The sequence below is a fragment of the Candoia aspera genome, chromosome 13, assembly GCF_035149785.1.
Source record: "Candoia aspera isolate rCanAsp1 chromosome 13, rCanAsp1.hap2, whole genome shotgun sequence".
NCBI classification, from domain to species: domain Eukaryota; kingdom Metazoa; phylum Chordata; class Lepidosauria; order Squamata; family Boidae; genus Candoia; species Candoia aspera.
The window spans coordinates 10,807,246-10,823,082 of NC_086165.1; the positions used below are offsets into that span (position 1 = coordinate 10,807,246).

At 39.6% G+C, this 15,837-nt stretch overlaps 1 protein-coding gene across 1 annotated transcript in view; it reads right to left on the reverse strand.

The window, feature by feature from the left end:
* HOMER2 (homer scaffold protein 2) overlaps positions 1-15,837 on the reverse strand; it is a 62,492-nt gene that overhangs the window by 45,426 nt on the left and 1,229 nt on the right. The window lies entirely within an intron of this gene.

Here is a 15,837-nt window from a genome sequence, read left to right on the forward strand (position 1 = left end):
ATGTGCCACAAATTCTTCATGCTTTTATTTTTTTTTCCTCTACATTTTTTTTACTACAAAATTAGTAGCGTGGATTAGGTATTCAATCCTCCACATGTAGACTCTCTAAATGAAGAACACCTGTTCTTTATTATTTATGGATGAATCCTGATGACAGGAGCAAAATTGAAAAAATAATTAGAATGGCAAAATGTTTCTTTATGGAGAGCTGCCTAGGTTCCATGTTCTACCTTCTGCGCAAAGGTGATTTCAGGATATGCCATTTGTGGCTCAATTTCATCTTTGATTAACTGGTGAGGTTTCACATGTTTCATGACAGTGAAAATGCTTTGTGGAGAGATCAAAGTGAAACTGTTAGCTTTAAGGAGAGTCCTTCAAAGAAATACAAAAAAGCGTCATTTCTAACAACGCCTACCTGAGGTTTCTGCAAAAACAAGTTTTGTAACTGAAGAACTGTAAAAGAAATGCTGGAGGAATGCTGACTATGTATTAAACTTGGAAGGTTTCATTGCATTTATGCTATATGCAAGGCTTGAGGTCTTTTATTTATAACTCGGTGCTCTTTCTGTTTAATGCCATGATCACCTCATCTTCACCCACTTTTCCTATTTGAATATAGACAAAGTATGAATGCAACATTGGACTAAGAACCAGGCAAGATGCCAAAAATGCTAACCAGTGCATTTGCATTTCCATGGCAACACTTCACATGAAGAATGTACAGAACTGAAGTTTTTAAAAATAACTCTGCACTCCGCCCAAATATGCATATACATTTTTTAAAAATGAATTAACATGAACAATCCTTCCTGTCCTATTCTTCTGTTACTCTTATTCCAACCAACAATCATCAAGACAATAAGGCATGTCCAGGACCAACTGTGTGAGGCCAGAATGGGAACAACTGCATGAGTAGGAGAAGGAGTGGATGTATCCTTGAGATGCCATTGGCCTTGAAGAAAGGGTTGGTGCACCCCTTCAAGAGGCCAGGCTGATTTATACAATTATTGTTCAGTGTTCAATCTGCCTTGTGTAGGTAAGGTTGTAGAGATATATTGGGTTACAATTATGGAGGGAACGGGAAGAAACAGATTATCTAGATCGGTGTTTCTCAACCTCAACGACCTTAAGATGTGTGGAATTCCCCAGCCAGCCCCACACCTTAAAGTTGCTGAGGTTGATCTAGATCTCCTTCAGTTGAGGTCTGGACCTGGACATGGGACAGGTATCACACACCATTTCTCTTCTTCCCAAAAGTGCTTTTAGAACATCAAAAGGGCATTCAGAAGAAAATGGGAGCTGTAATGAGCAGTCCATTGAATAAACAGAAAAGAATTATTTATTCAATTAAAGAAATAAAAGAAAAAACAGACTGTTTACTTGGGCATTGGGAAATAGCATGAGAATTAGCTAAACCATAGCCTGACTCTGGAATCATTTCCTTTGCCCTTAGGACACTCTCAGCTCTTCATACGGAATGGACATCCCACCTCTCATCTAGACATGCCATAGGCACTGATATCCTAGTGAAAGACATGGACAAGCAGGAGGATTCACAATAGAAGAAGGGAATCTAAAGAAGTTCTAATCCCAATAAGTTGATTGGTAGGTTAAAACTTACACTTGTAACTTGGTTTAATTCATTGAACGAGTAAGGGAGACCAATTCCATGCAACTCTGGGCAGCATACAGTGTTAGAAACAGATAAAGCAGCAACAATTATCACAAGATGAAGCAATACAGAAGATGTGACAAAGTACTGCTAAGGACCCCACCATCAATTGGTCCAAAACATGGGAGAAAAACCAGCTTTCAAGGCTGTTTTAAAGACAGACAGGGTGGGGGGCCTACGAATCTCAGGGGAATGTTGCTCCAGAGGGGCACAGCACTGACAGAGGAGGTTGTCTTATGCCAGAGAGTGAGTTATATCTCAGGGCCTTGCCTATGAAACTGTCAACTTTTAATCAATGTCCCACATCCCTGGTCACTTTCATGGAACACCAACTTGACAAGAGGCATGCATGACTCTTGTAAACAAATCTCTGTGCACCATCCCTCCACAACCTCAACTTTGCTAACTAGGAGTTATGGGAGTTGTAACACGACCCAGCCTGAGGGCTGTAGGAGGCTTCCATATGCTCCTCTTCTCCAGCAAGGACCACATAGCCAAGGTCAGTAGGGGCCCCAAGAACACAATGCAGAAACATTTCTGGCACCAGAGTTGTGAGACTGCCTCTGGCTGAGAGAGAGCATGCAAAGGCATATTTATAATTCACAGGAAAAATCTCTTAGGGCTCTTTGTAGAGCAGATATGTAACACAAAATCCCTGTTAAGGCACCAGCCGCACCTGAGACCCAAGAGAAAGATAATACGAGGGGGAAAGGCAGAAGTCTGCACTACCAGCAAGGATTAGAAACAAGCTGCTCATCGGAAAGATGCTTCATCTTCTTTGCTCTTCCTCTCATAGCCATGCCAGGAAGAAAGATTGCCCTTTCTTGCTTATTTTGGAATGAATGTAACACTGAACAGTGTGGAGACTGGGAATAAATCATGTAAGCATCAGATCATAAAACCCACTAAGACAGGCAGCTGTTGTTTGGAGCATCAGTGTATGGTTAATGTGGCATGGTTAAGGGACTGAACTGGGAACAAGAAAAAGGGTTCAGGAGAAATAACATTTCAGCCTTGGCTGATCAGTAGATCTATGGGTACATGACTGTTCTTTCTATTCCACCCATCACCATACTTCTCCTGCTAGGGTGTAATAACATTCATTTACTTTGTCAGGCTGATACACACATCAGTCAATGGCTGGGTTCATACACTTTGCTAAGGCACAGTCTGCTCCAGGTACAGTTTGTTGAGCATGCTACAGCTGGCTGAGTTCATGCATGATGCTAAGACAGGAACTGCAGTTGATAAACCACAAGAGTACATACATCATGCTAACACAAAGTCATCCATCCCATTGCAGTGAGCCTTCAAATAAGAACCATGATGGCTATTGAAATCTATCTGGCAATTTCACAAGGTTGCCAAATCTTGTGAAGTTTCAGCATCCTTCTATGAGGTCTCCTGGGATTTCACAGCAAAATCACTGAAATCTGAGAATCTCAAGAAATTTCAGGACATTTAGGAGAAAAAGCAGAAAAGTCCCCCACCCCCACTTTACTGAAAACCTATCTTGGTTACTTCTGGCTGTCTCCTTTGCTTCTGCTGCCATGCAGTAAATCTTCTGAACTTCTCCAAAATACTACTGAATCTTATGAAAGGTTCTTCATCATCTTAATTCCTGAATGATCGACCATTCAGGAACTTGCCTTAAAGATTAATAAATATTGTTTTGCCCACTCAATATGTGTCATTGGAAAGGGGAATGCAGTGCTTTGAAATTATAAACTCCCTTACACATCTCCATTTAGGAAGAGACAATCTCATTCTTGAAATACTGGAAAGTGACTCTAATCCAACTGCCAAAGGAAAATGTCATGAGGAAGTCATCCTGATTGTCATCCTGCCACTTTCCTTTGGCACAAAGTTCTGCCTTTGAGCTACCTCCTTTGGCTCAACACACTTAGCTGGGTTATTTTCCAGAGGACAGAACTGGCAAGATTAAGGACATATGTTGAACAGCATTCCAAACCAAAGGATGCATGGGAGCAGTGGTAGAGATTCACTTTGCACAGAAAAGATCTAACCAGTCCCCAGCATCTTCAGCCTTCCTAAAACCCTGGAGAACCAAAGTGGCTCATTTGATTTGGATTAGAATGTTTTATGAACCCGGCCACTATACAGGTAGTCCTTGTTTAGTGACTGCAATGGGGACCGACAACTTGGTCGTTAAGCAAAGCAGTCGCTAAGTGAAAAATCACATGACCATGACTGTGCTTATGATTTTTCAGTTTTCCTTTGTTTCTAGCTACTTCCTTCAGCTGAACTGAGGTTCTTTCTGTTTCTCTTTGAGGGTATCTTGGTATGGGGTAAATAAGCAAGTGAAAAAAAGAGCAGAGATGCTGCGAAGGCTATAAATGCAAGGATTGGTTGCTAAGTTGGTTTTTTATCACAACTTTGGTCACTAAATGAGGGAGTCACTAAGCGAGGGCTACCTGTAGTTCATCAGTCTTTGTTTACAGTTCAGTAGGTTGAACAGGTTTACTTATTCATTTATTATTGCATTTATTTCCCACCTTCAAGCTGGCTTACAGGGATGAAAAAACTACAAAGTGAAAAACAAAACAAAATTAAAACCATTAAAATCAGAGCTAAAGTTATAAGCAGTCATTCAAATAGTTATTGGGCAATGTTCTTACCAACTTCCTAAATATTGGGAGCCAACCTCAGCTTCTTAGGGAGCACACTCCATAACCAAGGAGCCACCCAGGAGAAAGCTAGGGGTGTCTGCAGGAAGGGAGGGGGTCCAAATCTGCAAGGTGATAGGTGTTGTGCTGAAGCCATGTACTTTTTATACATGTCTGCATGTCATATGCATGTATAAAAGGGGCGGGGCTTTGATCACAATGCTGCACCCACCATCTTAAAGATTTTGACTCCCTCCCATAAACATCTTGGGGGAAGATCTTCTCCCATGCAACAGTCAAGCTTCTGGCAGCCTAGACATGTTCAAAAGTGCCTCTCCTGCTGATTTCAGTCACCAGGTAAGTTCACAGCAGGAGAGATGGTCCCACAGATAATCAAATGTCAATCCCAGCATCTCAACATGTGCCCAGCAGGCATCTGGTAGCCACTGTAGATCTTTCAGTAAAGGCAACACATGATTTCAGGTACTTGCACTGGCCTGTAGTCTGGCAGTCACAGTTCACACCAGTTACAATTCTGGGTCCCTTTGCTGCAGCTACCTAACTTCCACTTAAATATAAGGACAAGCTGTCTGAAGGTAAGTCCTATGCAAGAGTGGAATAGTCTAATTATGGAGTTGTGGGTTATCTACCTCTTCAGGATAGTTTCATGGTTTTCTTGCACACTGCATCAGACCCAATGGTCTTTTCACCTATCCACAGTTCATTTCCATTGACCTCCGAATCATGCGCACAACCAGTGAGGTGATCCACCAATATATCTTAAGTCAGCCTCCGAAGTCAAACTCTGAAGAACAGTGAAGTAAAGATGCTTTCCCTTCCAATGTGCCAACCGAAAAAAACTCCAGAAGAATTTCAGTACAGGAAAAAGAATGTCAATTGTAATTATAGCTCTTAAGAATTATCTCTAGAGTTAACATAATCTTTTTTATGTAGCCTTCATAAAGCCGGTTCTCCCCTGAGTTCGGAAAGGCCTATTCTTGATGCAAAAATGGAGAAGCCACCTTAGGTTTATAATGGAGAGTGTATTCTCACAACACATTCAATTATGTCAGATGATGATTTAGTAGAGGCATTTGTACAACTTGAGCAGCTTAGTTAGGTTAAACTTGGCTAGTGCCAGGGCAGGAAACAGGCTACACAAGGGCAACAGGAACGCTGCTTTATTACTGTAGGGTGTAATATCAGAACCTGGAAAGACTGACAGAGTTGCTCTCTCTCTCCTCTTATGCCAAAGAGAATAAAGGTAGGGCAATCTGAAGTTTCTTTCTCATGCTCCCTTCTCTATCAGAGCTAAACTGGTGTTTATGTAGCCACCTTGCATTCCTTCTTCAAAGTTCAGCCCATACTCCTCTACAGCAAGATTGTGTTGAACCAAACCAGCCTCTGTAGTTCAATTTCAGGGTGGCTGTATTGTGGGAAGAGAAGTAAACTCCCTGTTCTCTTATCTTGGAGGACACTGTTGGACTGCTGAACTTGCCTGGTACCCCAAATGCTATAAAGAAGCCACTCCATCACCAGGGTGAATGTAAGACTGAAGTCAGTTGTGAAATCAGGTACAGTATAGGCAGTCCTCGTTTAGTGACTGCAATTGGTTCTGGTGAAGTGGTCACTAAGTGACATGGTGGCTGTGATGGTATGTGGGAAACACCTTAGGAGATGGGGCGAAGAGATGCTGCCTAGGAAACTGTCATGAGTGAGGATGGCAAGCAGGGGGCTCCCATCCAGGCTGTAAAGCGCATGCGTAGTACTGAGGAATTAGGTGGCCATTCAAAGAGACACAGATCGGGCCTGCCTTAGTCTTTGGGGTTTATATGTCTGGGTTTTCCCACGCTTCTTCAGTTTGTTAGGATTCTCTGTTATGTAGCAGTAATAAAACACTAGAGACCTATTCCTTGTCTCAGCGTGGTTCCTGGCTGTTAGGACAGAAACAATCAGATAAGAGAGGGCATAACCAGCAGCTCTGAAGGGACCCTCCCTAGCTCCTCAGGCTGTAAAGGAAGCAATGGGAGATTTGTACTTCAGACTTGTAAGATTCTGTTAATGTAGCCTTACAATAAAGTAGAATTGGCTCACCTGGTCATGTTTCTTGTCTGGTCTCCCTGGAAGGCTGACAGTCACTGAGCAAACCAGGTGACTGACAGAGAGAGAGAGAGAAACTGCAAAGATCGCTGGTTGCTGCCATCTCATTCAGATAAAGTTCTCTTATACAGTGTCCTGTGCCTGACCCACTTTTTGCCCCCCTCACAGGGCAGAGAGATTGCTTAAACAAGTGACCTCTTCCTGAGCTGCTTTGCTCTGCAGTCCAGCACTTCCCTAAAAAGTGCTAATGGCAAGTTAACAAGCTCACCCTGTGATCTTAATACTGTCTTGATTAGGCCCCTCCCCCAGCTCACAGTTGCTGCCTGAAACTGACCAGACCTTATTCAGTTTCACACTGAAGGCTTTTGTTATCCTAAATGTGGGCATGGTAAGAAAATGAATTTTGTATTACTGTTTATTACCACTGTATTTGCAAATGGTCGCTATCAAAGGCAGTTGCTAAATGAGGACTACCTGTAATATCTTACAAGAGTTCTGGGAAAGCCTCATCTTCTGTTTAAAAAAAAATGTTCTAAGCTCTAGTATTAACCCATTAACCAGCTTTCTCCCTGATGTCTCCATTTACTTCGCTCTGAAAATGCCACATTACCAAGGCTTTGCAAATATCATGGGCATTACAGTCCCCACTCACTTTTTGTGCATTAAGACTCATTTCCCTCAAATACCGTGAGCTAAAAGCTTTTTGTCCTAGTTGGAAGCCAAAGTCACTTGTCCTGCCACATTCAGAAATTTAATTACAGGCTGAACTATTTCAGGGTAATAGCATTTCAACTATTGGAGAGAAGCAAATTATAAGGTTCCTCTTTCCCATACCTTTAGCAGATCCATCACACTTGCAACCTAACAAAACATTTGCAAAATGCTACTTTAGGGGATACCCTTGTTTTGTGTTTAACATGAAGACACCCAGGTGGGTGGGGAACACACATGTAGACATTCAAAGCCACAGGAATGGGATGGAAAACAGAACTAACCCTTTATGCAGAAACCTCAAAGTCAAACCAGGCTGCTGACCTCATACACCGGGCAGCAAAAACACCTTTTGCCTTTTCAACCAGTTCAAATCGAATCAAACCTTTATTACGATCAAAAACCAAAAGTTATTCAAGATACAGGTAATATACAAATGCAATCAATTTCAGCTGATGTGAGATAACTTGCAAGGAGGACAGTTTAACTTATAAAGTAAAATTGCTCTGAGAAATCAGTTCTAAATTCTTGCAGAACTAAAGCCGGGTCAGTTTTATTTCTAGCACTGCAGTGAGATTTCCAAGACAGTTTGAAAGGGAAAGCAAGCTAAAGCTTTGCTTATCAAAGTTAAAGATAAAGGTTTCTTATTTGTTGTGCTTCAACATAAAGAAAGGCAAACAATCTCACAGCCTTTCCTGTTAAGCTATGTGTGGAACCCATGGGGAACAAGTTCCAGGCAGGGCATCTGGCTTGGAGCTTGTGTTTATCACAGTAGACCCCCCTCCCTGCAAAAACTAGCCTTTATTTGTTCAAGATGTTTTTCACCTAGGTTGACTCTGGCTGTGGTATTTAACTGGTCAACCGACGCATTTTTTAAAATCAGATATTCAGTTTCAATTCAACACTCTTCAATCTCTCCTTCCTTCAAATATGGGGATGCAACTTCTCTGCTCAGCAACTAGGATAAGAGTTTCAATGTCTGCATCTAAGACGTTATATAGAATTACATTCCTCAGAGATAAACAGGAGAGGAACACACTGCCAACCCTGTGTTTCCAGCTGGCATTCCTGAAGTTACAAATCTGCTGGTCACACGTTTATAGCTCCTTAGGAGCAGGATTAATGGCGTTTGTGCTACACATGTCCACAAAACACTGTGTGAAAGATGGAAGAGGATAGTGCTGTTGAACATACTGTCCTGGAAGCTAGTTTTGTTGCCTTGAGTGGAACTTAATTCCAAGTAAAACCAATTAAGCTTGAAGCTTGCCTAAAGACCTCAGGCTAAAAAAATACCTGAAAAATGCAAATCTGGACTCTGATTACTTAAATGCAAAGAACTCTTGCAACAAACTGTCTAAATGCAACAATTAATTAACGTGAATTAACTAATTGAAGCACAGAGAGAATTGGAAATAAATCCGTAGCTCCCAAGCGGCTTTTAAATATTCAGAAGGATTATCCCTGTATCACATCTTACATTATCAGCTTGTCAAGAAGTGTGTGCACGTGGGCTTTAAAAAACCCATCATCTCACAGACACAAGTTAATAAAATCAGGAGTGTTGTTTAAAGATTTACCCACCTGAAGTAAGGTTATATTTATTCAGCTTAATATCAATGTACTTGGATGGTGACATACACACATCAAACTTCTCATTAAGGGTGCTTTGAGCTTTACAGATTACTTTTAATCCCTATGCTTACCATGGAAGAAGTCTAAGAATAGATTGATGTACAAACACGGGGTAAAACTTGCATTTAACAGACAATTTGGGAGAAAGGGGCATCCATGAAACCCCAAAGTCAATTAACTTGCAAAGTTTGCCCTTCTTTTCTTCCTTTCTCTTCCCAGACATTGACTACAGGGACATCGTTCTTGGTGCCAGCTTCATTCAACAGTCCCTAAAGGACCCTTTTTTGACCAATTGCTCTATCATTTCTCAGGACAGGTGAGAGATCGAGGGGAGGCTGGGAAGGAATGGAGGGAGAGGAGACATAAATAATTAAGGAATAAAAGGTGAGTCTGCCAGCAGCTTATCTCATAAACAGCAGCTTAGCCCGGGTGACAAAAAAGCCATGAAGAAGCATTTCAGATCGTAAAGAAACTCTGAGGGACTTACTATAAAGGAGGGCTGGACATTCCTCTGGCACTTTCCAGGATTCTGAATTTATCCCAGGCCAGCGTTAAAGATATTTCACTGTGGAGTCCTTGGTGCTTTCTGAGCCTTGTTGTTTTCTTGCAGACGTTTCACTGCCAGTCTAGGCAACATCTTCAGTGTGAAGAGGGAGTGGGCCTTGCTCACGCACTAGAGCAAGGCCCACTCCCTCTTCGCACTGAAGATGTTGCCTAGTCTGGCAGTGAAACGTCTGCAAGAAAACAACAAGGCTCAGAGAGCACCAAGGACTCCACACTTCAACCCTGAGCTACAAATATTCACTTCGATTGATTTTTCACTGTATAATCATTGCTTCCTTGATCCTGCCCACCTGTGTGGGGCTTTACAAAGCAAAAGCCAGGATGGTAGAAAGAAATCCCCAGGACAGAGCTACTGACCACCCACCCAACCAGCCTTGCCAGCATCTTCCCAGCTTCCCTCACTTGAGCAGCCAAGCTTCCACCCCTTCCACCATCAGCACCCCAGCTGCCCAACCTTCCCAGTGCCCAACTGAACTGAAACACGAGCCACACGTATAGCCCACTGGGTCTTCCTATCACCTTCCCTCCCTCACCCAGAACTCAACCAGCATATGCTGAAATATACTGGCTTGGCATTCCGAACACAGCTATGATGGGCTGCGGGGGAGAGATCCTGGCTTTCCTTTAGTTTATGGAGGGGAAGACTGCAGATTTTCTTCATTTTTAAAACTATTTTCAGGCTTACATCACAGTTGTCATGAACTTGTGGTCTGAAGATGATGAGAAGAAATTGGGCTGCTGATTCTGAAGAAAAACTGGGGTCAGGCTTGTAAAAAACACATATTCACAGTTGGGGCTTGTATATGGCCCCACAGTGTCAAACTGTTTGGTCTTGATTTATCATTACAGTGTTTATAACTTCAGGACTTGTAATTATTTAGCAGAATGACTATGGGGCAGCTTTGGGTGAAATGCTGAGAATCCATGCGAGCTCTAACTGCTGTGATGTGCCACTAACATGAACCCAGTTCAGTAACCACATTATTCTGAGACATAAGTACCGTCCACAACACCACAACCAGTCACTCCACAGGAATAATGTCTTTTCACAAGAGTGTCTGAAACAGTCCCCTCACAAGTTAATTACACACAACTGGAATGGCCAAATATTAAAAAGCAAATTGTTTATTTTTAAAGTAAATGCAGAAAAAAAGTAAAATACAAGCCTTTGGAGGTAGGCCAGGTCTAGAAACAGGCATGGCAGGGCTTCCAGAAATGTTTTTCATTGGATTAAGCTAAAACAACAGAATTTTGAAAGCCTGTTCAAGGGTTTCTCTGTCCCATCTTATTTATTTATTCATTCATTCATTCATTCATTCATTCAATTTATATTGCCACCCATCTCAAACCAGAGACTCTTACACTAAGCAAAATCAAGTGGGGCTATTTTGAGTTTCTTTCTCACATTTTCCTCTCTCAGGACTTGTAATCTTTTCTCCAAATCCCAAGGTCAGATCTATACTCTTTCACATAAAAAGTGGGGAAAAGGAAAAGTGTGGGGGAGGGGAGACAAGAAACCCTTGCAAAACCACTGTCACCCCTCAAATACAAATATTGTTTTTAGCAATGTGCAAAATGTTGGAAATCAAACTGTCCCAAATTCAAAACACCCATCTCCATTGCAAAATTCCTGCTAAATGAAGCATTTCCAACTTGGGCGGTTTCACCCTCAAAAATCTTCATTTGAACTGTTCTGCTTGTTTCAAGGGCAGGAAGAATCTTCCTGATTCTGCATCACCCTGCCTTTGAAAGCACAGTTATAGGAATCAGCTAAGTAACTACAAATCCCAAGGGCCTCTTAGGATCCCCAATAACAATGCATTCAACTGGCTGGGGCTGGCTGAGTCAAGCAATCCAATTATCTGAAAAGCCATTGACATCCACATGCTTGGAGTGTTTAGTGAGGCCTCTTCTCCTAAGATTTCATCAGCAAGGATTCACTGCATCTAAATCCTTTCAAATTCAGGAGCCAACTTTTAGCCCTGGGTACCAATTCAGCACCAATGCAGACACAGGCATGCACTTGACAAAACAACACAACTGACCAGTCATTTTTTGTTGCATATAGTGATCAAGAGCCATATATTGGCAACAGTAGAAAATCTTCCATAAAAGAGAAGATTATTGCATTATCCTGATGGGTTAGTCTGAACCAAATAAAAGTGGAAATGCAAGCAGCGGGATCCATATATTTATGAGCTACATGACTTATGGAGAGATTAATAGGTTTCTGTTATAAAAATTGGTGTTTGATGGGGGGATTGGAATGGAGTGATCTCCCTGCAACTGGACAGAACTTAGATGAAAAGTATTAAAATCACTCAAGGCAAATTACCAAAAGTTTTCTTTGATTTAATACTTTTTTTTGGAGAAAAGTATTAAAATCACTCAAGGCAAATTACCAAAAGTTTTCTTTGATTTAATGGACAATGTAGGGCTGGTTGATATATGGAGACAGAAAAATGGCAATTCAAGAGAGTCCACCTACTTTTCTGAAAGACATAGATCCTTTTCAAGAATAGTTATGATTTGGACTTCAAAGAACTTGGCTACTAAGGTTTCTAAAGTAGAGATATTTTGGATCATAATCCTGTGAGTTTGATTTATAAAACAAAATCTAATTCTTTTAGATGTAGACTAAACAAACTGTTGCTACAGAAGGAGCAATAGTAGAGGAGTGTAAAAAGAAACTAAAAGAATTGTTTGAAAGTAATTTAAATGCGCTGATTTAAGAATGGTTTGGGATGCAAGTAAAACTTTTATTAGAGGTTATTTTATACAATAGTTAACATAAAAAGAAGTGTCAAGAGAAAAGAATTAAAGAAATTTCCAGAGGAGATTACAGATTAAGCTTCTACAATGACAATTATCTATGTTAACAGTAAGGGAAATAAAAATGAATTATGTGAAGCAAAAAAAATTTGAGTTTGCAAATAAAGTGGCTAGCATATGAAGCAAAGCAAAGCAAAGAAAAGAAAAGCAAAGAAAATGATATTGAAATTACAAGAGGGAGATACTGTATTAATGGACAATGTGGTCATACAAAAAGCATTTCATCAATATTATTCCAATTTGTATAAAGGAAGTGACATCTCTCTAGAGAAAATAGATATCTAAAGAAACAAAATTTACCAAGGATTAAAGAGGAACAGAGACAGATTATGAATGGACCTATAACAATAAGTGAAGTTTCTCAACCTAAAAAAGATTAAACTAGGAAAGGTGTCTGGACCAGATGGATTATCAGGTTCTTATTATAAACGTTTTGAGGATGAACTTTTACAACCTTTACAAAACATGATGAACTCTATTCTATGGGGGGGGGGGGGTAAAGATGCCAGAGAGTTGGAAAGAGGCTGATAAAGCATTATTACTTAAAGAGGGTCAAGATTAGACTTTAACAAGAAACTATAGACGGATATCATTATTGAATAATGACTACAAGTTGTTTGCAATGATTCTAGCTGATAGGCTGAAAATAACTTTAAAAGAATTTATTCGTGAGGCTCAGTGTGGGTTTTTACCTAAAAGACAGTTAAAAGACAATGTTAGAAATGTGCTGGATATTTTCAAACATTTGGAGCAACTAATGAAAAACAAATTGATTTTCTTAGACACAGAAAAGGCCTTTGACAATTTGAACTGGGCTTTCTTGTTCAAGGTGTTGGAAGATACAAATTTTGGAGAGAACTTTATAAAATGGGTAAGATCAATTTACATTTCACAGGAAGCACAGATAATTGTTAATGGAGATCTAGCAAAACCTTAAGATACAAAAAAGGAGCAAGACAGGGATGCCTGCTGTCTCTTCTCTTGTTTATTTTGGTTCTTGAAATACTGAATAGAGATACAAGACGAGAGGATTGGGGGAGTAAAGATTAAAGAAGAAACTTATAAATTAAGGGCCTTTGCAGAGGACTTGGTGTTGGTACTGGAAGATCCTTTAAAGGGAATTGAAATATTAATGGGCAATTAAAAGGAATTTGGTGCATTAGCAGCTTTCAGATTAATAAACTGAAGACAAAGACGTTAACAAAAATATGAAAATAGAAGATCAAACAGAATTGATGAATAAAATGGGTTTTAAGATTGAGAAGAAGTCAAAAAATCTGGGTAGAAGAAAGTAAAATATCACTATGACAAATATGAATTGTATGTTATTTCAAAATAACTTTGTTAAGACATGGAATGAAGTTAAAAAAGATATATTAAGATGGGATAAACTGCAACTGTCATTGCTGGGGAGAATTTAGGTGATAAAAATGAATGTCTTGCCTAGAATGGTATTTTTGTTTCAGGCAATAGTTGTTTTGACAACTGATGCACCATTTAAGCAGTGGTAGAATGATATATCTAAATTTGTCTGGCAGGAGAAAAAACCACAAGTTAAATATAAGGTGTTACAAGATGCAAAGGAAAGAAGAGGATTGGATATACCTGATTTGAGATTGTATTTTGTAGCTTGCTGTTTGATTTGGATGAAAGAGTGGGTGTTGCTGAGAAATAGAAGGCTTTTGAAGTTAGAAGGACATGATCTGAGATTTGGGTGGCATGGATAGTTGAGGTACAATAAAGTCAAGGTTAATATGGATTTTAAAAATCATCATGTTAGACTGCCATATTGAGAATATGGAATAGATACAAATCCAGGTTGTGCCCTTTGTGGATCTCAACACAAGAAGCATTTTAGCATTTTATGGATGAGAAACAAAAGGCAAACACAAATGGCTGACTTATCATGAGATACTAGAATTTTGTCAAGAGGAATGTAGAATAAAATCAAAAAAATAACTGATAGCAGAGGGATATAGTTGTCAATGGTTCTCTTATTTACAATTATTAGAAAGATTTAAAGTAGACAAAAAAAATTATGGTTTTAAACATTGTAAGACTGAGTTTGAAACAGAAGACTGAGTTTGAAATTGAATAGATCAACATGTAATTGCTAAAATGTATCAACTTTTATCAAAATTTGAAACAGAAGAAGAACCAAGTGAAAGAATGTATGATAAAGTAGGCTAAACATTTTGGTTATAATATACAGATGGAACAGTGGGAAAATATGTGGCTGAAAGGATTGAAATTTATACCAAGTTATAATCTTAAAGAGAATTTTTATAAAACAATGTACCTTTGGTATATGTCACCAGAAAAATTGTCTAGAATGTATAAAGGCACTTCAAATTTGTGTTGGACATGTGAAGAACAAGATTTTATCATTGGTGGACATGTAAAAAAGCTAGAAAATTCTGGATTCAAATACATACACTGATTCAGAGGATTTTAAAGATCAATATACAGTTGAGACCAGAGGTTTTTCTTTTGGAATTGATGGACAAAGAGTTGGAAAAAAAGTCATGGAATTCTGTTTTTGTACATGATTAACTGCAGCAAGATCATTGTATGCACAAAGACGGAAAGATTCGGCACTACCCACAATGGAGGAATGGTTGAAGATGATGGAACTTGCTGAGATGGCCAAATTGACTTCTTTGATCAGAGAAAAGACAATATTTATTTTTATTGCTGACTGGAAATCCCTTATAGACTTTTTGTGTGAAACAGAAAAAATGAACTTATGATTTATGGTTTTGATGATTAGACAGAATAGATTATAGAAAGAAGAGAGTTATGTTGTAACCACAGAGTAAGGGGTAAATTTATAATTGTACTTATAGCTGCTGTAAAGAGGACTGGAAGCTACTTTTTTATATCTTTTTTCTCTCTTTTCTATTTTTCTTTTACTTTTTTCCCCTTTCTTGCACCTTTAGCTTTCTTTTTAATTTGTTTTTCTTTTCTTTTCCTTACTTTATATTAGTTTGTATTAGTTTTTATCTTCCTTTTTTTTTAAAAAAAATCTTTAATAAAAATTATATTTTAAAAAATCATATGCCTGTTTATTTGCAAGCAAACCAAATTATATTCAAGGGTTACTCCGGGTCAAATGGTCTTAGGAGCCTTTAACAAGCTGGCATTGTAAAATGACATTGGGACTCACAACTCCCATAATTCATAGCCCGCACTGCAAATCCTGGCTTGCACTACTGGAATTTACAGTGAGATCCCACAAACTCAGTATATATTGGAACTTGGAGAAAGACATTGCCCCAAATGAGATACCAACCTTTGGGTGGGGTGGGGTGGGGTGGACAAAGGACGGATTCAGTCAACCCTGCCAGGACAGAGTTGATGTGGGCTCTCCAAATCCACTTCTGCTGTAAAACTCACACGGTGAATTCAGACGAGTGGTGGGTTCTCCACCTAGTCTACTTTACAAAGGCTTGCAAGAACAACCTATGCTCAGGAACGAAAGGAGGGAGAACAATGTAAGCCAATACATCAATATAATGAGAGGTTCCAGATGATGCTCCCTGCCCCAATCTGGCCAAACAACTCAGTCTTGTTCCCTTCCCACCTCTCTCTTATTTAAATCATATCCACAAGGACTGGATCACTGCATAAACCTAGCAGATTTTAGCACTGTTTCCACTGCTGACTTGCCTGGGATACAACTAAAGGAATTCAATCTGA